The sequence below is a fragment of the Pundamilia nyererei genome, unplaced genomic scaffold, assembly GCF_000239375.1.
Source record: "Pundamilia nyererei isolate P.nyererei 1_Seehausen unplaced genomic scaffold, PunNye1.0 scaffold00164, whole genome shotgun sequence".
Classification (NCBI taxonomy): domain Eukaryota; kingdom Metazoa; phylum Chordata; class Actinopteri; order Cichliformes; family Cichlidae; genus Pundamilia; species Pundamilia nyererei.
The window spans coordinates 994,849-1,016,229 of NW_005187565.1; the positions used below are offsets into that span (position 1 = coordinate 994,849).

The window sequence follows — 21,381 nt, forward strand, 5'->3', positions numbered from 1 at the left end:
AGAGGACAAGAGCGGCGAGGTCTATCGCGATAGTTTAATTTTTCTATCGAGAAAAAGTTATATCGCGATACATATCGTTATCGTTCTATCGCCCAGCTCTACTTTTTGAACGTGCTCAGGTGTTTGAACTGCGTCAGGAGGGTCTCTCTTGCTTTCAGTTACTAATCTCTAATCTGAATATCATATCGCTTCGACTCATATTCTCTGCTCATCAGGTGGGCTTTTCATTGTCTGCAAGCGTTCACCTCTTAACCCCTGATAGCCATACAGACATGTTATAGTTTCTGCGTTCGCATGTTAGCTGGGCACCACTTGGGTCTAAGTGATGTAGATTTCATCATCAGTCAGTGCTAATTTTTGGTGACCACATGACCAGTGTTCCCTCTAATTTTTCATGTATTTGAGTGAACACTCAAACTCCCTGAGCGGCCCCTTGGACCACTGTGAGCAACAGCAGACGTGTGCACTGTGGTCACGCCGGCATCTAATCCATCCAAGTTACATGTTTATTAAAATAATCAAATTACAGCATTTACATTTATGTTAGACGACTTTTAATTAACTGCTTTAGCCCACTTACAATGAAAATGTAAAATAAATCTTGTTCATGACCTGTGCAGTATGTTAACACTATTGGAAGGAAAACTAACTTCAACTCCAATTTTGAAAACAAAATTTTTTATAAAGCTGTGACTTGTATTATGAGTGTGAGTCTGTGGTCTGGGAGAGAGTCCTGTAACTCTCTGTCTGCAAAATACAGTATATAATGACCAATGTTGGGCAATTATTGTATAGTTACTTCTTCAAAAAAGTAACTGAGTTATGCAAACAACAAAGTTTTTTGCAGCCAAGGCGTTTTTTAAAATAAACATTTCAAACTATTTACTAGTGATGGGATTTCCGGCTCTTTTTAGAGATCTGGCTCTTTCGGCTCGGCTCACTAAAAAGAGCCGGCTCTTTTGGCTCCGAACCGGCTCTTCAGGTTGTTTTGTTGCTTTAATTAATTTATTATTAACAATAATATGAAATTATGCACAAAAGGAATTACTAATGTAAAAAAAAAAGTGGTTTTATTTATATATGTTTATATATAAATATATACACTGGCCCCTAGAGACAAAACGCATAGAAACTCCAAAGCACGTACAAACTCCAAAACACATTTCTTGCTTTAACTGAACTTCAAAACAGAGCTACCTAGATCACTTAAATTACACAATTGAAAGCATATGTGTATGGTTTGTGTATTTCTACACAAGCACTCATATATATATTCAAATAATTAAAAAAAAAAAAAAGTTCATTTACCTGTTACTACCACACACCAAATCAGGTCGTTGGTACTTGCTGGCTTGTGTAGCCACTAGGTAACAAAAGCTCAAGGCTGGGCGTAGCATCCTGGAGCACTTCTGTTGTGTTTTGTACGTGTTTTGGAGTTTTTACCGCCCCTCCCCCCTCTTCCAAGCGCAAAGCACAAGGCTCGCATGCGGAGTGAAGCGGAAAAAAGTGCGAGAGAGAGGGTGAGAGAAAGAAAAAAAAAAAAAAAACACGGCTCGCGATAAGTAGCCGGCTCGCATCGTTCACTTCAAAGATCCGGCTCTAAGAGCCATTTCGTTCGCGAACGACACATCACTACTATTTACAGAACAATCAGCTGTTCTGCATCAAATCTGATGCCACACAAATTATTTGTGCCACTCCAAAATAATTTCTGTCCACTATGAGATGAAGGAGAACAACAGCCTGATACCTGCAGGCCTGACAACAGGAGATGTATCACTGCTGTAACACCTGTAACATTCAGCAGTCGCCTCATTGTTCTGACACACAACAAAACTATTGACTACACTACACACTAACTACACACTAACTACACAAGATTTGTGCTAAACGTCGCAAATCTCTCACATCTCAAAACACTGCCGTCACTCCTAAAACTTCCTCCTGTATCTCAACAACTAAATGCCATGTTGCCATATCATTTTTTGATTGGTCCACATGGTACATTTTTCCACCAGTAGGAAAGGCTGGGGTTTTTTTGGTTCTGTTTTTGCTCACAGACTTTCGAGCGTTTTCCTTGTAAAACGCAGTTTTTACCGTTTCTTCCCGCAGTAAATATAAACAACGACAGTATTTAGGAAGAAAACCAAACATTGCAGATATTTTTATCATAACTCTGCTTTTACGTGGCCGATCAACACAATTTAAAAACTGCTATAAAGTCCACACTTTTTCCGTCAGTTGTTCCGTCTGTCCTGCTCACATCTCCAATGGTTGTACACGTTGTCATTAACGTGGCTTCACTCCACATCAGCCGCTTTGCTAGCTAAACACCGGTGTCGGCACATAAGGACGCTGTAGCCTGTCAACCACGTTGGTTAGCTGCGTATATACGAATGTGAATCGCATCATTGGCTGGACTATGGGATAAGGTGGCATCGTTCTGATCCCATACGGGAGCAGCCAGTCACTCACTGACTAACACTGCAAAACAGAATTGTTAAAGTTTTAATTTTAATTTCAGTTCAGGTGAGATTTTCTTTTGTGCGCAGCGCAGATTTTCTGTGCGCAGAGACGTGCCAGCAGTGCGCAGCTTAGAGGGAACATTGCACATGAACTCTTCCACAGAGACTTCATCAAATACAGACCCTCCCTCCTTCAGGTGGACTTTAAATAACTATTACAAAAATGCTTAACAGTGAACTCGACCATCCACACAGTTTGTGTGAGTGCGTTTTTATCTGCTTCGGACCAGAGTCAGGAGATCGTTTTCTGTGCACCACTGAATAATGAATGACCTACGGGCTTTTCACCCCAGCTCTGTGCTGTACCTCCCTGTTATGCATTTAGCCTGAATCTGTACACACGTGTGTGTGTGTGTGTGTGTGTGTGTGTGTGTGTGTGTGTGTGTGTGTGTGTGTGTGTGTGTTAGTGAGGCTATTTTTGGGGGGTTAAATCCTGTTAAAATGCAAATAACCTTCATTTTTCTGGTTTTAAGTGATTGCCGTCTGCTGCAGGTTTGAAATTGACTCCATTTTCAATCCAATCTGAGCCATCTTATTGTGGATTTCACACTTTCCTGCCACACTACGACACAATAGATATGGTGTGGTTCCTGTAGCAACAAGCCTGTCAGTCAAGGTCATCCATGACGGAGAGAAAGAGAAAACATGGGGAGGTAGGGGAAAGGGGTGGTGGTGAGTCTGAGCCAGAGTCCTAACAAAGAAAAGCTGTGCTGTTTGATGATGTGTATTTGTGATGGAGAATGTCATGATTTGGGAGGCAGCGTCTCCTCTGTAGGCACTGATGGCACTCATGAATTTAGGAAAGATGCTGAGGGTCCACTTCAAAAGCACTCTGAGCTCACGTTGCTCCTTTGCTACTCCTATAAGCACTCCTTTTTCAACTGATCAGTAAGTTGTTTCAGTTGTGTACTCATTGCTGTGGTAATGTTACATTCACGTACAGTCATACATTCATCTGTCTTCATCTAGTGGTTGCTCAGAGAAATGACATTGTCAGACAACAAAACTGAAGCAACATAATCCACTTGACGATTATCTGCAGCGTTACTGCACCACTGTACCGCTGGCTTTGGGTCATGAGCGCATCAGACACACTTCACTTATTTATTGGATTCTAACTTTCATGATGATGATACACTATTGAGCTGAAACATTAACAACACAAATATGATGCAATGCCAGTTTTGTGCTCCAACATTCCTGAGCCCTGGACTCCAAAAGACCTCCCACGGTCTGTGATTACATCATGTTAGCAATCATTAGATAGATCCTTAACGTCTGTAAGCTGGAGGATCAGATCAGGCTTCTCCCACATTTGCCCCGACACCCTTTTGCTGGTTCATAGTTTTATCGATCCTACTGTTAGGAGGTGCACAAATTTCACAGTTTGGCCAAAGAAATCCTTAGATGAACATTTCAGAACTACTACATAACAAACAATCAGTCAAAAATGCTAATTCAGCTTCTATGCCTTACACAAAAGGTATGCAGGGAGCAGCACAGGACCCCTGCACCATACGTAGTAGGTAACAGTGACAACAAAGAGGCTGCTGACTGAGATAATGCATATCAGAAAGCATTAAAAGAAGAAGTTAGTGGGGGGAGGGTTGCAAAGTGGCTTACAGGGGACAGGTTGAAGTAACAAGTAAGAAACAAGAACTGTAGAGGGTTTATTAACAAGAGCTATAGGAGTGGCTACCACACACTCCTATAGCTTACAGTCAATCACCCCTAAGCCCACAGATTCAGCCTACTATGATTTTGCTAGTAATACTGGGTAGTAATTAGTAAACATTCTATCCTTGTCTACCTGTTTCATGCCCCAAATCAAAATGGCGCCTGTCCTATGGCAGGTCCTTAGTACCTACAGTCAAAAACCAAACCAGCTCTAGTCTCAACCCCATCTATAAAATATAAAAACCCATTCCTCCTGGACTCACAAGCACTGCTTAGAAGCACAGGAAGCACAAGCTGAGATAAAGTATATTTATAACAAAGTAAAGGATGAACATCAGACACGTGCACAGCAGCGTATTAATCAGGAGCCTTGATCAATATTCTACATGGGTTAGTACGACTGGATAAATGCAATTTGAGCGGCGTGATCAGATTATATAGTCATTATTTTATGGTCATGTGACACATTATTATTTACAAAGCCTTTATTAGAGAACAGTCACATTTGTTGCGTAAACCTGTATCCATATCTATAGGTTGTTTATCTGCGCAGCGCAGCAGGTATTATATAAGCAAACTCAGTGAATCTGTAAAAAGGACGGCCTGTTCATTGAAGTGGTAGTCAGACCTGCACCAGTGGGATAAGAATGAAATATCCTGAACTGTCAGGTGTTCTTTGAAACACCTTTGATGCCGTTTAGGAACTGGTGAATTGACTATGAGCAGCATCAATTGCAAAAGTGGCACGCAGCGCTGTTAGACAAAGTCCGCACAGAGCAATCCGAGGTGCGGCTCTCTGCTCTTTAATTCCCAGTTTTAGTGCTAATCTGACCCAGCTTGTAGACTCATTCGGTTTGACATGAAGGCTCTTCATTTATATGTCCTGATCTGATACCCTGAACCCCGTACTTTAGAGCATTATGCGTGACAGCCCTTCATAACACCCAAGGTGCTCCAGGTTAATAGTTCACTGCTCTCATTGTTGCTGTATAGCTACAGCTCAGAAAGAAGAGCCGATACATGTTGGCCTAGGTTTACACACAGTGGGTATAAACTATTAAGAAAGAGACACCAGAGAATGTATTCCTCTATTTATCATCTTTGCAAGAGAGCTTGGTTAATGTTGTCATTTATTGCAAAGGATGATATAGACTACGTGCAATCTGTAACTAGTGGAAGTGAGTGGACAGATTACTAGGACTTATTTCTTTTTTGATGCTCTTTTAAATACGTAAAATTGCTAATGACAACAGAAGGCTGTAGCTTTTGAAAACGATGAAATAGTTCCGGATTCTTAGCCCAGTCAGGCTTTGTGATATTCTAACAGAAACCAGGAACCTATCCCAGTTGGTGTAGGACAGGAGGCAAGGTACAACCTGGACAGGCCACCAACCTATCACAGGGCAACACAGAGAGACAGACAACCATTTACACCGAATTTAGATTAGAGCTAATTAACCTAATCCCACTAACTGCATGCCTTTGGCCTGTTGGAGGAAGGTGGAGTACTCAGACACAAGAGACACCATGCACACTCCACACAGAAAGGTCCCCGCAAGATGGGGAATTTGAACCCACGACCTTCTTGCTATGAGTCGATGGTGCTACCATTACTACCGCTCCATCATGACACGCACTGTTTTATGGTCAAAGTTTCAAATAATGAGGTCGGACTCAGTACAGCTGATCCCTGAAGCCAAAAGCTTTGAATGCTTGGTTTCAGCAAAGGTTTTCCCCTCGTGGTTCTGTTTGACGACATAGAAACTGAACATCAATTCATCTCAGTGGAATCATCCATAACATGCATCTGTGCACTGTTTATATTCCTGAGCTGTTAAGGTGTTTAGTATTAGAGGGACCATATCAGAGCATATCTGAAGGGAAAAGTCTTTTTTACAGCTAGACAATGTGGCATTTTTCCAGAATGAGGTCTAGATTATATTTAGGGAAGGTGTCAGGTGTATTCTTACACTACTCATCTCACGTCTTCCAGTTATGGTGAATGCTTTGGGCTGACAAAGGACCTCAGCCTCTGGTTTCACCTAAGGGGCTGTAGCCCTGTAATCAACACAGCTCATCTTCGTTTTACCTGGCTCAGCTCAGATTCTCTCTCTCTCTCTCTCTCTCTCTCTCTCACACACACACACACACACACACGCACACACGCACACACACGCACACACACACACGCACACGCACACACACGCACACACACGCACACACGCGCGTTGTGGCTGAATCACGGTAGTTTCAACTGGCTAGCGTAGCTGCTGCTGCTGCTGCTTTAGATACTGTTTGCTTCCTCATACTCCTCTGGGCTGTACCATCTCAGAGCAGAGCAGGGGTCCTCAAGGATTCCAGGATGTCCTCGCTGTCAGCCTCTTTCTCTTCTGTGTTGCTGTGTTGCATCCATTTGTAACAAACGCCTCCACTCGACCACCTCCTCCATCATCACCTCCCTGTCACCTATGAGCCACAGAGCCTGCAGTCTCCCAGGGCGCTCGGCCAGAAACAACGTAGCCTCCTAATACCCTGAACTGTGTCTAATTTCACTCCCCCCTCTGCTTATAGTACAATCTCATCATTTCCAGCTTGCAAACCGAGCGGAAGAGAGGGAAGGGAGAGAGAGAGCGAGAGAGAGTGAAAGAGAGCGAGAGAGAGAAGGAGGGAGGGAGGGAGGGCGATGTTTTGAGCTGGTTTGCAGGAGGAGAGGTTGGCCTGAGTGCGTTCTGTCTGCTCTTCAGAGGCATCCAGGTGAGCTGTTTCCTCCTGGAAGGTAAGAGCAAGGCTGAGATTGGCGCTTGTTTTGTCCTGCATCCCTTGTCATCACCCCCACCCCGCCTCCACCTCCTCCTTTCTTCCCTTGCCTCAGCTGCATCCCTTCTGTTCGCGTGTGTGTAAATGAGCATGAATAGTATTCCCCAGGCACACCACACATACACACGTAACACTGTACAATGTACAGATGTGCAAGGGCGTCAGCATATGTGCATTTAGGGGGAATGGATTTGATTTATGTGCGAGCATAGTGTGCGTACTAGGCTTTTTGTTCAGGACCGGAGTAATGATAGGCTGTCATACTGGCATGCATGACAGCCTGAAAGTAGTCCACCTGAGTATCAGTTTGTGTCAGTGGGGAGGATGTGATGAGGGACTCTGAGGGTAGAAGGGAAGTAGCGAGAAGACATTGAGTGTCTGTGCCAGTGTGTGTCTGCAGTTTTCGCAACAAAGTCAAATCTTAACGTCACTACTGTCAGCTCCCCTCCTTCTTTCCTTCACTCCCCCCCTCCCTCGTGCTAATAGGTAGCATTTCCGTTGTGGCGCTGAAATGGGTGCTGATGTGTACTCGTCTAATGGACGGGATGTTCCGCTGCAGCGTTTTTCTGCTCACTCTACAATATGATGTCCCACTTTGGGCAAATTTGCAACACGCTCCTCTTTTTCCGAGCCCGGAGGGATGGAATGTGGGCATTGTGGATGAGCGAAAGGGGGAGAGAGAGAGGAAGACAGGGACAGGCCATTTACCATCTGTGGTAGCGTCTCGTGGATGTGTGCGAGCCTTTCTGCAGGGCCATATGCAGCTCCTTGGGAAGACAAGCCAAGCTGTTAGGAAGTAGAGAGAATAAGGAAGGAGGGCTGAAACAGGAGACACAGGGTGTAATCTGTTTGAGAGCATAAGAGTCAGAATAAAGAGCCAAATCGAGAGTAGTGTCCTCTTAATGGAGAAGCTTGAAAGGCTGTTCATGCTGCACTCAATGGAAGGCATAAGTGGAGGCAAACTTGGCTTCCTGTGTGTTTATATGTCTGCAGGAATACCTAACTGTGCAGCTCTACTTTACTTACTGTGGTCAGCTCCACTGTGACATCACTTATTGGTTTTGACTCTGACATGTTGGTTTGCGGGAGCCAGAAGTGACTATATTTGGAGTGCTGAGTAGCACAACTTAGTACTCCATCCTGTGCGAGTACCCGCGTACCTGCCAGTTAGTACTAAGTTACAAACTAAGAAAATACTAAAATTTCACTCAACAAAACTGATACACAAACTTTTTGAATAGCAGTGGATCGTGATGCAGATAAATCAATTAAAATACTCCAAAAGGTGTTGACAGCAAGTTATACACAATCTAGAGGTCCAGTTAAGGTACTGAACATAGTGCGGTCAGGCCTAGCAGACATCCGTGTTTCCGTACCAGGCTGTAAAAACATTGGAGTCTGTGGGGATTAACTTGCTTTTGGACCCAGACTTAAGTGGTCACTTGAGGAAACTATCTGGCACTTCTGCTTTGGCTTCTTTAGCCAGAGCAGACGAGCCACACGAGACTTTGTAAGTCTTGGCTGTAAAAAACAATGGAGCAAAACAAAAAGATGTTATTTTGAGTGAGTCAGTATGTTTGAACTAATGATCTAGGTCAGACTAAATGTCATCTACAGCCAGCAGTATCCTTTCCAAGAACTCCATTCCAACTTCTTAGATGAATCCAATGACAGACAGTGTTTCCTCAGGGTGTATTAGCCACACATTAGGTGTATTGTGATAAATCAAGTCTTGGTGTTATCCAAGTCAAACCCAGCCCATGGCTTTCAGGTCAGATTGGGACCATGGATCACTTGCTTATGCATCCAAAGTAGCTACATATTCTAATAATGCCCAAATGTCTCTTCTTTGCTGTTAAAAGTGTGATTGCCACATTGTATGTTTGGAAGGATATTGTTCTACTTTCAAAAGCCTTAGCATGACAAGCACTGTGTGGGACTCTGAGGCTGTTGCTATAATATGAAATCTTTATGTATAAACCCGACTTCAATTGGAACGTGTTGGTTCTGCAGAATTGTTTTGACTTACTGTCCTATGAAGAGGAGGAGAGTTTTACAGTTGGACTTAGACATTAGTCTGGTTGTCTTGTCCTGGATCCCGTTGCCCTTTGTTTCCTGCTCTGGGGACTGTACTGTACTAAAGTTGAACAGTGTTGGGCCTATGTGCAGATCCACATGTTGGACACTGCTAAAACACAAACATGCGACTGTTACAACTTGTGTACAGCCTCTTCCCAAGAGTAAGCATCACTGTATGCCTCAAGTATTTGGATGAGGAATGGACATTTCTTGTTTATTGAAGTAAAAACAAGCTTGTAAAGTTGATGCTTGTAAGACAAACACTACCTCTGATCACAGGTTAGATACCGCACAACCATATGAGCTAAGGTCTATTTAGCTAAAAAGGTTGGTTGCTACCTATCCTTAAGGAATTTGTCAGAATTCAAGCTGCCAGGTTCAGGCAGTTGCAGTGGATATTTCCCTGACTATAATCCTACTGTGAGAGATGTGCTGTGAGAGGACTGGCTTTGTGAGACTGAAAACAAGCACAAAAACACAGCTTCCAAGCAAAAGCTTTTCTTACCCTGTGTTTGTACCACCACTTTGTCTTAACCTTGTCCTCGATGGATTGCACCCACTAAGACAAGTTTTGTTTGTCCAGGTTTGTAGGGATTACTACCAATACCTGCGCATCAAATAAATCCAGAGCATCAATATTGTCTGTACCGGCTCCTAGAAAGAGAAGTAAGGAATGGTCCCTTCAGTGTAAGACCCTCACCTAGGCAGGTCTCTGACAGCGAACACGATACTTTTATTCAGATGCAAATCCCTGGAGATGGAGTCAGTGGCACATGGTGTGATTCATATCATCAAGTGGCTACAAAGTGAATGTGTTTACTTTAGTGGCACTTGTGCTAATGAGTCAGTGGTAAATGCCCTATTAGACCTGAGATCTGCATCTAGTAATGCTGTTTTGTTATGCTGATTTCAAGTGGACTGTTACATGAAACTGGTTTTTAAATACTAGAGTGCTGCAGAGCAGAGTATGCTAGCGGTCATTAAGGGGCTTAACAATGCCAATAACATGATAGCGCTCTTGTGCGTCAAACACTCTGGTCCAGCCTCCAATACCTCAACAACAGCTAAATGAAGTGCCATGGAAGTTTCTGCAAAGAAATCCACTGACATTTACTCTTGTTTACTACACATATTAACTATAAAGTTAGCTGTAACCTTAGTTATGGTACACAGCGGAAGACCAGAGCTGTGTTAGTTGTGTTTGCTGTGTTGGCCATGTTGGGCGATCACGGGGAGAGTTTTGACAAACAGCTGGATAATAATATTATAGTCAGTTGCCAAGCAGATGCTACAAAGATGCGTTACTGAGAATAGAGTAACTGTTGGAGATTATGTATGGGAATTTCAGGAGCAGGACCACGCCTCCAAACACGCTCCTTCCAGCTGTCATCTATATAGGTTCCCCTAGTTCTGCAAGCTGATCATTCTCGTTTACGTGCCCCACCCTCCCTCCCTCCTTCTTCTCCATTCTTCAACTTCTTCACTTCTGTTTAGTACATGGGGATCGGCCAGGCCCGGGAGCCGTCGCCAGTCCCCTTCAAGGCCTTCCCCAAACCACAGCTCAATTCATGTCAAAGCGTTCACTTTTTCCTACTAAAACGCTGTCAAACATAAATGAGGATGTGGGCCCAGCTAGTGAAATATCTTTATTTGTCTACAATATCTAAATGGGTAGAAGTATACAAGTCTTAACAGTTAACTGGTACATTGTGTTTAGCTAGGTCAATACTAGTTGAGGAATTCCAGCTCTCTTCCTCAGTGTGTCTTTTGTCCTGTCTCCCTCTAATCACTGCCAGAGGTTTCTTCCTGTTAAAAGGGAGTTTTTCCTCCCCATTCTCTCACTAGCAGTTGTCTAATTGCTGGGGTTTTATCTGTACGGTCGTTACCTTCCAATATAAAGCACCTTGAGGCAGCTGTTGGTGTAATTTGGTGGTATTTAAACAAAACTGAATTGAATTGAAATTCTCCAGCCTAGATACTCAAATGAGATCAAATGAGTTGAACTGTAACTAAAAAGCACTGTCAATATGGAGAAGCTTTACATTTTCCCTTTGAAAGAAACACAACATTATAACTGACTTAAGTTTGTGATAGCCTCCCAGCGTGGCGGTGTACCCAGAATCTGTAATGAATCCTCAGAGCAGCCCTTGTCTTCAGGGAGACAAAATCAGAAAATTGCCACTAGCACTTCTGCATTATAAAAAAGCGAAATGTTGCTCTGCTCATTAAATTGTTTTTATTCTAATGCTGCACTCTTGGCTTGGGTTTCACAGCCTTATGTGACAGTGTTTGATGATGAGCGAGGGCTAACATGCCAGGGCTTAGGAAGGAGCGAAGTCAGAGGGGGGCGGAGGTTGAGGTAAGGAGCTGGCGACGTCACAGCTGTTCTCTTGAGTGACCGAGCACTGTCCTGAAGCTGGAACAACTGGGAAGTGAGCCAATTTAGTCATTTATGTCTCTGGACCTTTCGTTCTCCAGTGTCCCAATCAGAGGCAATGACTGGCTACACTAATCAGGGAGGTAGGAGGGTTGCCTGAGTCATTAACTGGCCAGAACACTTCCTCCTCCAGGAAGGTAACTGGACCTCAGAAGCTTCGGTCATTCTAAGAGACGAGGCTGGTTGGCACTGGTCACTGAACCTGAGATACTGATGCACATGGGTGATATTTGTAAGACATTTCACACAGTGATGCAGTGATAGATGCCGAAGCGTCTTTGCAAAACGACATCTTGTAGTTTGTTATTCATTAAGCCCGTTCCCAAGCTTATTCTATAGGACTGCATGACAAATACAAGCAGTAGTTCTAATGTTTCTACAGTAAATTCTAGTATATTCTTAAAGATTATTAGGACACCTAATTAAAACTGAATGTTTGAATCCAGACCGAGTTCAGAGTTTAGTATATTCTGACAGCATTTCATGTTAACATCCATCGACATGTTGAAACACAGTCAGTAAATGCTGTCAAGCAACCAGTGTGATCCTGGACAGACCTCTGCACATCTCTGAAATCGCTGTTATTGGGTTTGTTTAATATGAGAGGTCCGTAACAAACATAAACTGTGATATTTAGAGTTTTACCCTCTGTCGTTACGAGCTGAGTAATTAAACTCAGGGTTCTACTTTCATTATTCATTATAAACTCCAGTTTGGGAAAATAATATTACTAATTACTGTTATTACTTTAATAATAATACTTACTTTTATAGTTAGATCCAATGCTTGATTCTCTGCCTGTGCAGTCTTAGAATCATCAGTCTTGGAGCTGCGTGTCCGAGTCTATGCTTGTTTTTGACTTTAAGTAGTCCCGCGAGATATTTGTCCATTATCATTTCTTTGAGTAGTGATGCCATAAATTATGTAGCGTTTGATTTTCCTACATTTTTATCAGGCCAATACTCTGATACAACACATCTTCTGAATGTTTCCATCCTTTTCAGTGTAATTCTCCTTGAGCCTCACAGTTCACCTGTAAATGGAGTTAATTCATAGCTTCTTGTAATTCCTATGCTGTTAAGGAACAAGGTCACATGGATTTAACTGAGAGGTAGTAACTGCATCTTTTTCACTTTCTTCACTTTTCTGAGCTTCACAGTATATTTTCTTGCCAGTCACCTCCTCTAGCTCTACCCACTACAAAGGAGAGAGAAAGAGACACACTGTCTCCAGCATGTCTGCCACAGGGTCTCATCAGTGGTGAGATGCCCAAGACCCCTCACCCACACCAAATTTACTTTAAGGTTGTAAAGTTGGGCATTTTCACCTACAGTAGGAGTTCATGCAAACTGACTGACCTGTACTTCTGTGTGGCCTTCGTTTTTCAAGCATGCCATCTGTTACTCTAATAGCGTCAAAAACATGTATTATTTATTATATTAAATCAAAGCATTGTAAAATTAGATCTCACCTCTTCTTTTACGTGTGCCTGTGTGACTGTTCTGTAAAGTTGGCTCAGTTAAAGGCTAACTTTCATTTGTGATTTCTGCCTATTGCATCGACTGTGCGGATGCTCAGCTGCTGATGTTTCTCCAAAGTCTACTAAGTGCATCTCTAAAACATGTCAACGTTGCTTTGTGTCGTTGAAGTGGAGATTAATGATGTTATGTCTCCCTTTCAAGGACTTACTCAGAAGTAAGTAATATGTTGTCATTGTCTCACCGCTGTGGGATTTCTAGATGTCAAAGCCTGTTGAAGGTGGTCCAAATGCAAGATGAGGTGAAAATATGAGAACTGCAAATGCAGTACGTATCGCTGCAATGAAAAGTCTCTATCTAGGCCATAATTTATCTGTTGGGATACTTTTATTCCACCACGTATGATAATTAAGACTCTCATCCACAATATCTTAGGGCTGGCATTCAAAATGATGAAGACCCACAGCAGATCCATTTGCATGTTTTATTTTTCTGGTGCATTTAATGAGTGCCAGCAGAACTCAAGGATACTGGAAACTAGGTGTGTGTGTGCCAAAAAGGGAGCTGCAATACTTCATAACAAAGTAACTTCTGTAATATGTTAAAACTTCCAACTCAGTATTTTCATACTTGCACAGAGACAGTCTCATCATTTAAGGTTGACCCTATAGGTCGAGCTGTGGGACTGAGTACAGATGACGTGTTGCCTGACTTTGTCTTCATGAAGTGTGTCCACACCATGTGTGGTCATGCTTGGGTAAGGGATGAAGTGGTAGAAGCCACTTTCAGACACCTGCACATGAAGAAAATAAAGTAGTTGTTGAAGAACAAAAAGATGAGAACTTTAGAGAAAGGTTCAAACCCAAGAAGCAAAGCAAAAATAAACTTTTTGGAGTTTCCTTGGACAGTGTTTAAGAAGACAGTGATAGGAAACCCAGTTCAAACTCCGAATTTCGTACTAAAAATGAAAAAGATGTTTTTCTAATGATTGCTTAATGTGACATTGCAAATAGGCAATACATTAAAACTCAATTTCCACAAGTTTTCCAATTGTTAACACCGAAATCTAGCTTTCCTAACTTCGAAACTTGATGAAGCCACAGTCTTAACTTTGTGGCTAGATTTGTTTGTTAGATCTGTTGTCACAGGGTCATAATTTCTGCATTTCTACAAATGGCAGAAATTGACTTATGAGAAGTCTACCTTTGCAAAAACTGTGCAGGTTTTTGATGTTTTTTTAATGCTTGACTAACTCCTAGCATGCAGGCCTATGCTTATCGGCTTAAACTATATCACTTTCCACTTCCAATTGCATACTGTATACCAGGGGTGTCAAACAAAAGGTTCAGGAGTCAGAATCTGTTCGGCAAAGATTACAGTTCACTGGACACCTTTAGAAAATCTGATGGAGGGCATAAAGACTACTGTGAAAAGTAGTGAAGCATGTAGGTGCTAAAGAGGGACATGCTCTTTGGGAAGCTTCCTGCTGTTGCCTGATTGTTAGCTTCTGGAGTAGAGGACCATTGTTTGTAAGTTTTGGTGTACTTGGTGGATCAGTAGAAAACTCCAAAGCTCAATTATTAATAGATTAGTGATCGATAACTAATAACTGACCGCAATTGAACCAAGTTTTTTATCTGTATGCAGCCAAAGTCTGCTCAGACCACTCAGCTTTCCTGTGGAACCAAAAAGTTCAAGTTGTAAAATAGCTTGTGCTGTTAAAGTCAGAAAAAGTTCACCCTAGATTTCAATTTGCTCTGAAGTACAGCTTGAGGCCAACCTCTGGCTACTGGAAGCAGCAGTTGCCTCATCTGGCACTTGTAAATGGTCAGAGAGGGACAGATATGACTCTTAACTTAAATGTCATCACCCTGACATATCAGCTTAACCTTCAATCAAATCTCCATCTGTTAAACTGCCATTCTTTATCGTGTCATTCCACTGGACCTTTCTGTTCACGCATCTCTATCAGAGTGCCCTCATCCAGGCATTATAGAAAAGCTGCACCAGCTATATTTAGACACACACACACTTCTCGCTCTGCCATTCAAGAACAATGAAACAAAGGCTTGTGTTCTGCAGACAGTGTGGACGGGAGGAGGATGAGAGGTTTTTTCCAGTCTCTCCTCTGGTGTATCATCTTGAGGCCAGAATGATGAGCCCAGGCAAGCCAATAGCCCTTCTTTGTTTCTGCAAAATGGAAATGCATTCGTGCTGTGGGTTGAGCCTCAATGTGAGCCAAGTTTCCATGGTTGATAGCTTTGAGTTAGCACGAGCACACAAGTAGGCTTTATGGCTTATTGGTCTTTTATGGCCTCTGAGGTTCTTGTCATCGTTCAAGCTAATGTCATCAGTAACTACTCCTGTGGAGATGGTTGCATTAGTGTGGTCCTGGCTGCGCTCGTTCCTGCCCTGGATTTTCATCACTGTATGACAACACTACGATAAGATGAATCTTCAGTGATCCCTGTGGGGCAAAGAGGTCAGTGCAGCAGTGCAGAATAAATTATAGATAGCAAAACAATGTAGTTTGTTTATTTGTCTCTGTGTGTGTTGGTATATCAGAGTGTTGATGGTGGAGGGTAGTAGTGATTAAAGAGGCTGTCCTTCAATAAGAATCGATATGGTGTAATTGCATCTGCGGCGGGTTTTCCCTGTCTTGGTGGGGTGTTCCTGTCTTGGCAACAGAGAAAAGCCAGATGCAGCAAGGCCTCTACATACCGCCGTAAACCAGTCAGTCTGGATGGATGATAATATGTAGCACACTGTCTTTCCCCAAAGCGTTTTTAAGAAGTAAATATCGTGGTCCTGTTGCCTGCTTACACATCCAGAGGGCACGAAGAAACAATGGGATTCAGTTTGAGTCATGTTTCTGGCCATCTGACAATTCTTTGTGCAGTACTCTTTGTTTAGCCCTGTCCTCATTGCCAACTCATGAGAGAAATACCTCTTTAGCTGCTAAGCTCAAATATATCCACTGCCTATCTGCTGCTTGTTACTGAGCAGGTAGTGTGCAGCTGCCACAGCATGCAGAAATACAACTTTATGAGATTGATGAGACTCATCTGGAGGTTTGATTACCACCTCACTCAGTCCTATACAAGGTTTAGTCAGTATAATTTGGGTCTACATATCTCAAAGCTGTTTGAAATTTGCATCGCATAATCAGCTCAGACAGCTTGCTCCATTTATCTTCCTTTTTTCAGTCAAACCTAAATGAAAATGTTAGAAAATAGTATATAATGTCTAGAGTTGTTATCTTCAGCCAAGACAGAGAAAAGTTGAAAGCTAAAATATTCCCAATTAGAAAAGCTTTCACTATTATGTAAATATTCTGTGGCTTTTTGTGTTTAATTGTTGTATTTAGGTTGCCCAGGTCTGCGAGGCTGCCCAGGAGAGTTTGCAAGCCACTGTCAAACCCATCTCCACTGTTTTTCAATTGACAGCATGTAGTGCGGTATAGATTCTCTGGTGGGTGAATATGATTCATATGATTCACACATATGATTCAGATGGCCCCGCCCCTCTCTGAGCCTGGTTTCTTCCTGTTAAAAGGGAGTTTTTCCTTCCCACTGTCGCCAAAGTGCTTGCTCATAGGGGGTCATATGATTGTTGGGTTTTTCTCTGTATGTATTATTGTAGGGTCTACTGTGCAATATAAAGCGCCTTCAGGTGACTGTTGTTGTGATTTGGTGCTGTATAAATAAAACTAAAATTGAATTGAATTTGTTACTTGATTGTTATCTGCTGCTGAGTCTCTTTAGCACTGCTAGAATTGCAGCCACTAGAAGAACACCTGTTCAATCAGTAAAATGAGTTTCACCTTGATCTGCTGACAAACTAAAGCGAAAATAAACTTCGTTTTAAAGTAAAGTTTAAATATATCCAGTTTAAAATTTTCAGAGCTCTAATGTGTGGCTGCCATGTAAGGAATTAGCAGCAGCCCTGAGAACGCGCTCAGCTTTGAAATAACCTGAAATAAGAAGTTTGTTTTACCACTGTGTGCACTAAATCACAAGAGTCATGATTTTATTCAGCAATAATCGCTCATCACTTGCAACACTGTTACATTTTTCTGTTCTTCATGGATTTTTAACACCATTTGCTCATCATCATCTGATAATGTATATGACTGGAGTAGGTAGCTCTCATAGTTAGCTATGAGTGCTACCTACTCATGTGACTCTGTCATGTGAAAAAGAGTCACGTGACAAGTGAAGTGCCCTTTTCTACATGAGTGCGCAGAAGTTGAAAAGCGCTGTTGTTACCTGGTTTTAGTTCTTGTCAAGCCAGCTAATGTAAAGAAATTCCTTTGTAATCTATCTGGCAGTAAGCAGTCATTACACATTGGTGCTCATGCTTTTGGTGCAGCATCACACCAAATTATGTGTAAAAAGTATTAAATCTGACACACAGAGCTCTAACTGAAAATTCCACAAAGATGTTCTGTTTTCCTTTCTTTTCCTTTTTTGAAGTTTTCCATCATTTTATTTTTAAACATTAGCTCTTTGTTCTTGTGGAAAGTAAAACGCTATTAGATGAAGCCGTGGATAAAACAGGTTTAGGATTTTTAGCAGATCAAAGTTGCTTAATGCCTGACCTTGATGGTTGATATGTGCAGTGGGATATTCTCAGTGCTAGACTTTTCACAGAGCCTCTGTGTGTAATTGCTCAGTGAGTTTGGGATCCACGCTGCTTATTTTAATCTCAGTAGTTTGGTAAGTGACATGTGCAACCAGTGACCGCCAGGACATTTTAGGCTGCTAATTTACCCATGCAGTTTTCCACTTTAGCTTTTAAATGTGATGTGTGATGTGGATTCAGTGTTGAACATTTACTCATTCACTAGTCCATCTATGAATTTCAGGGTCGTGACTGCAATTAAGCAAGAAAGCAGCCTGTGTAATCTGGTCCTGGGCAGCAGTGATGTAACTCTCACATGGCTACTGTATTATTTGAGTATTACTCTAATGACAGTTTGTAATGTAGTGAATGAGATGGATTCTTATAATCTGAATGTTTGTTGTAGGGAAAATGTTGAGGAGATGAGATCCGTGTTCAAAAAGCTCTCTGTAGCAGCACATTAATGTGCTTCGTGACACCAGCGACACACACTCTAATAGGGGTGTTTTGTTCCAAACTCTCAATACAAAGTCCGGCAATGAAGCAACAAGCAAGTAAACTGGAGTCAAATTCCTTGTTTGTGCACACAAACCTGGCTAATCAAAGAGGATTCTGACTCTTGTGCCACACAGGACCACATATAGAATCTGTTTCACTTTTAAAAGAGTAATGCTACTGTCTCTGATGAGGTTTGAACAGCACTTTCTAGGAAACCCAACACACTTAGAGCAGGTGTCCGTGCACATCCTCGGGCTAACTTAGATCATTTACATCGGATGTTTGATCACCAGCACTGGGATAGTTATTCAGATCATTGCATAAGTGAGTAGTGTGGTCGTTATAATAAAGTAAAAATAAAACAAATTCCAGAACAATTAGTGGTTTAACGACGTAGCAGCAAGATGGTTACTTTGTACCTGTGCTGCTAGTTAAATGTTGTGTCAACTGCTGAAAGTGCTTGAAACAAATATCATTGCCACTGGTTAATTTTTAAATGAGGGCAAGACAGTCAATACCATTGTGCGGTATTCCAGAAGCCTGTAACTTAGTTCTGCATTAACCGTTTTATCCTTCTTTTATTAGTTGGTTTCACTGACGTGCGTGTCCTTCATGCCTTCATGCCTCTGGTTTCTTATAATTCTCTGATGTTGACTTCTTGGAACCTAGACATCTTTAAACAGACACTCTCATCAAATATTGATGCCTTGTAGTGCGATAGGTCCTAAATGACTGCATTTGTTTTTGTTAGTTTAATGTGCTGCTCCAGATGACAACTGCTGTCACTGAGGACATGCTGGATGTGCATGGGACTCAGCTATATTCTCATTACCGTGTGTGACTCCAACCTCCTCATTTCTTTTTATTTTCTCCACATCTTACTCCGGTGTATTACTTGGCCCAGTTTACGCGCTTGTTTGCCTAAACGTGTTCTTATGTCACTCCCTTGCTTGGAGTTTAATTTCATGCTTGAAATCTTCTGAATAAAAGTGGCCGCATTGCTTAACTTTTTTTAAACTGAGCTAATATGAAAAAAGTGATTTTGAATTTGACTGACAAGAAAGAATTGTCTTCAGAGAATCAGTCAAAACTGTAAAATATTTGCTGAATTTGTAAATATTATTTAACTTGCAATTGAAAGTAGGAAAACATCGATCATGGTTATCTGACTTTGTGGAGATGTTGGACTAAATATGTTGCATGTAGGTATGCAATTTTTATGCAATTGATTGAATACTTTATTTAAAGCTGCAGAGGGTTCAGTGTGTGTCAAGTCCAGATGTCAGTTGGTTCATACAGGTTTGAGAATATCTTGTTACCTTTTAAGTGTGATACTTCCAATAATTGAATTTTGATCTCTCTGACTTGAAGCTTTGAAGCTGCACATCCTCTCCACTTTAGAGCTAAAGCTGTTTAGCTGGAAGAGCTACAGTGTGCAGTGAAAGCATCATTATTCTGGGTTGCCAGTGAGATGTCAGTATTGCAGTCGGTGGGGAGATTTGCAGCTGTTGTAACTGACTCGTAATTACTAAAAAATACTTGGTTGGATGGATGGGAGGTGTAATTTAACTTGTAATTACTCAAGTTATCTGGACACCTGCAGGTGGGTGACAAAATGCTTATTGGATTGGTTTGACATTCATCTAAGTGGTGTAAAGTGCTCTCTAACAGGTCAGGAGATTTACAGTATTGGGGTTGTGATCTAGTGACGGTCACAGAATATGAGCCACCTGTATTAACTGATACTTTAAGGAAGGGGTGGCCAATATAAACGATATACGATAGAAACGATATAAATTTAGACAACGATAGAGATTTTGACTATACCGCTCTATCGCGATAGCGCATGTTGATGATGTCATCAAGATGCGCCTGTTTTGGTCGAAAGCATCGCAGCGGCTACAACCATTACCATCTGCAAATTATGGCGGGCGACAGTCATAGAAAAGAGATGAAGCACTTTTGAAATATGGGGAAAGCCAAAAACTGCGCTTCCTCCACTTCCGTAACATTGATTCATTAATGTTGAATTCTCTCGCAGCTGCTCTATTTCCATGTTGTTGCAGTGTATTAATAACTAACCTCGTATTGTGGATGAATAATCTCAGTTGTTCTCCTGACTGAAGTTTGGCCCGTGTACAGCATCCTGCTATGCGATTGCATTTGTCCCTGACCACCAGAATCCCTCACGTTAACTTTTATCGAGTGGAAAAAAGTTGGCGTTCATCCTCCAGCTTCACTATGCTAATGTTATGCTAACATAGCTGTGTCGCTAGCAATCACGTAGCACAACATTATATACCAGGTAGTCCAACTTCAGTAACCCTACAAACGTCACTGCTGTTTAGTTTTCTGTCTTCATTTATGTTGAAAGTGGTAGCAGAGCTGTACGTTTGAATTAGTTTCAAAAATCTCTCAGTCAGAACATGGTATGAAATGTTTAGGTGGAAACTAGCAAGCTAACTTCCTGCTCTTCACTTTAATTTTTCCTCTGATTGTACATCATCATCATTACAGACCTGTAGTTTAGTTTATACAATATGATATCTTAAAAACAGGAATAACTGTTTCACCCTTTGCACTAAGCAAAATTCTTCAGCAATCCATCATTTCTCCATATTTTGCTGATAGAAAAGGAAAAGTCTTCAGAAATAGTTCTCCAGACTTCTTGAAGGACCTTAAAAGGTCTTCTTTGGATGCTGGCTGCCTTTTGTTCTGTTGTCTCTCGCAATGATCCCAGACCAATCCAAGACTGATAGTGTTCCATTATGTGCTTTTCTATCCAGACATGATTTTACTGCAGTGTACTTGGGATCATTGTCATGAGGAAAAATAAAGCAAGTCGCCCTTCCACCAAGACATTTGTGATGAGGTTTCAGCAAACAGTAGGTGCCTGTAAGGGCCAGATTCATTTCTTCCTATTTTGTAAGGACATGGCTTTGAAAATATGTTTACATAGGATATGTTTCTTTTTGTCCTCTATTTGTCCAGTTTTCCCCAATTTTTTAAAGACATACTGTACTGCATTCTAAATTTCAGTCTCAGTTTTTCTTATAGATTAGTGTTAAGTGGCTTATTAAATATTCTGAAAATAGTCAGATACCATGACTGGGCTGAAAATGAGTGGAACACCAGTCCATGTCTCTCTTCGAGGGATAGCTCAAGACTTCTGAACAGTGCTGTATAATGCACCCTGGATCTGGTTTTCAGTAATCTGTGGTAACCTAACCTCCCGATCAATAGCTGC

The 21,381-nt window shown here is 41.7% G+C and overlaps 1 protein-coding gene across 3 annotated transcripts in view; it reads left to right on the plus strand.

The window, feature by feature from the left end:
* Window positions 1–21,381, plus strand: part of cdk14 (cyclin dependent kinase 14) — a 227,950-nt gene that overhangs the window by 57,862 nt on the left and 148,707 nt on the right. Inside the window, exon 1 of one of the 3 annotated variants that reach the window (XM_005745731.2) lies at window positions 6,869–6,956. The exons of 1 other annotated variant lie outside the window; for it this stretch is intronic. The gene's annotated coding sequence lies outside the window, so the exon portion shown is untranslated. Of the gene's footprint in view, window positions 1–6,868; window positions 6,979–21,381 lie in introns of those variants that run through there. One more of the 3 variants, XM_005745729.2, reaches the window with a different exon arrangement.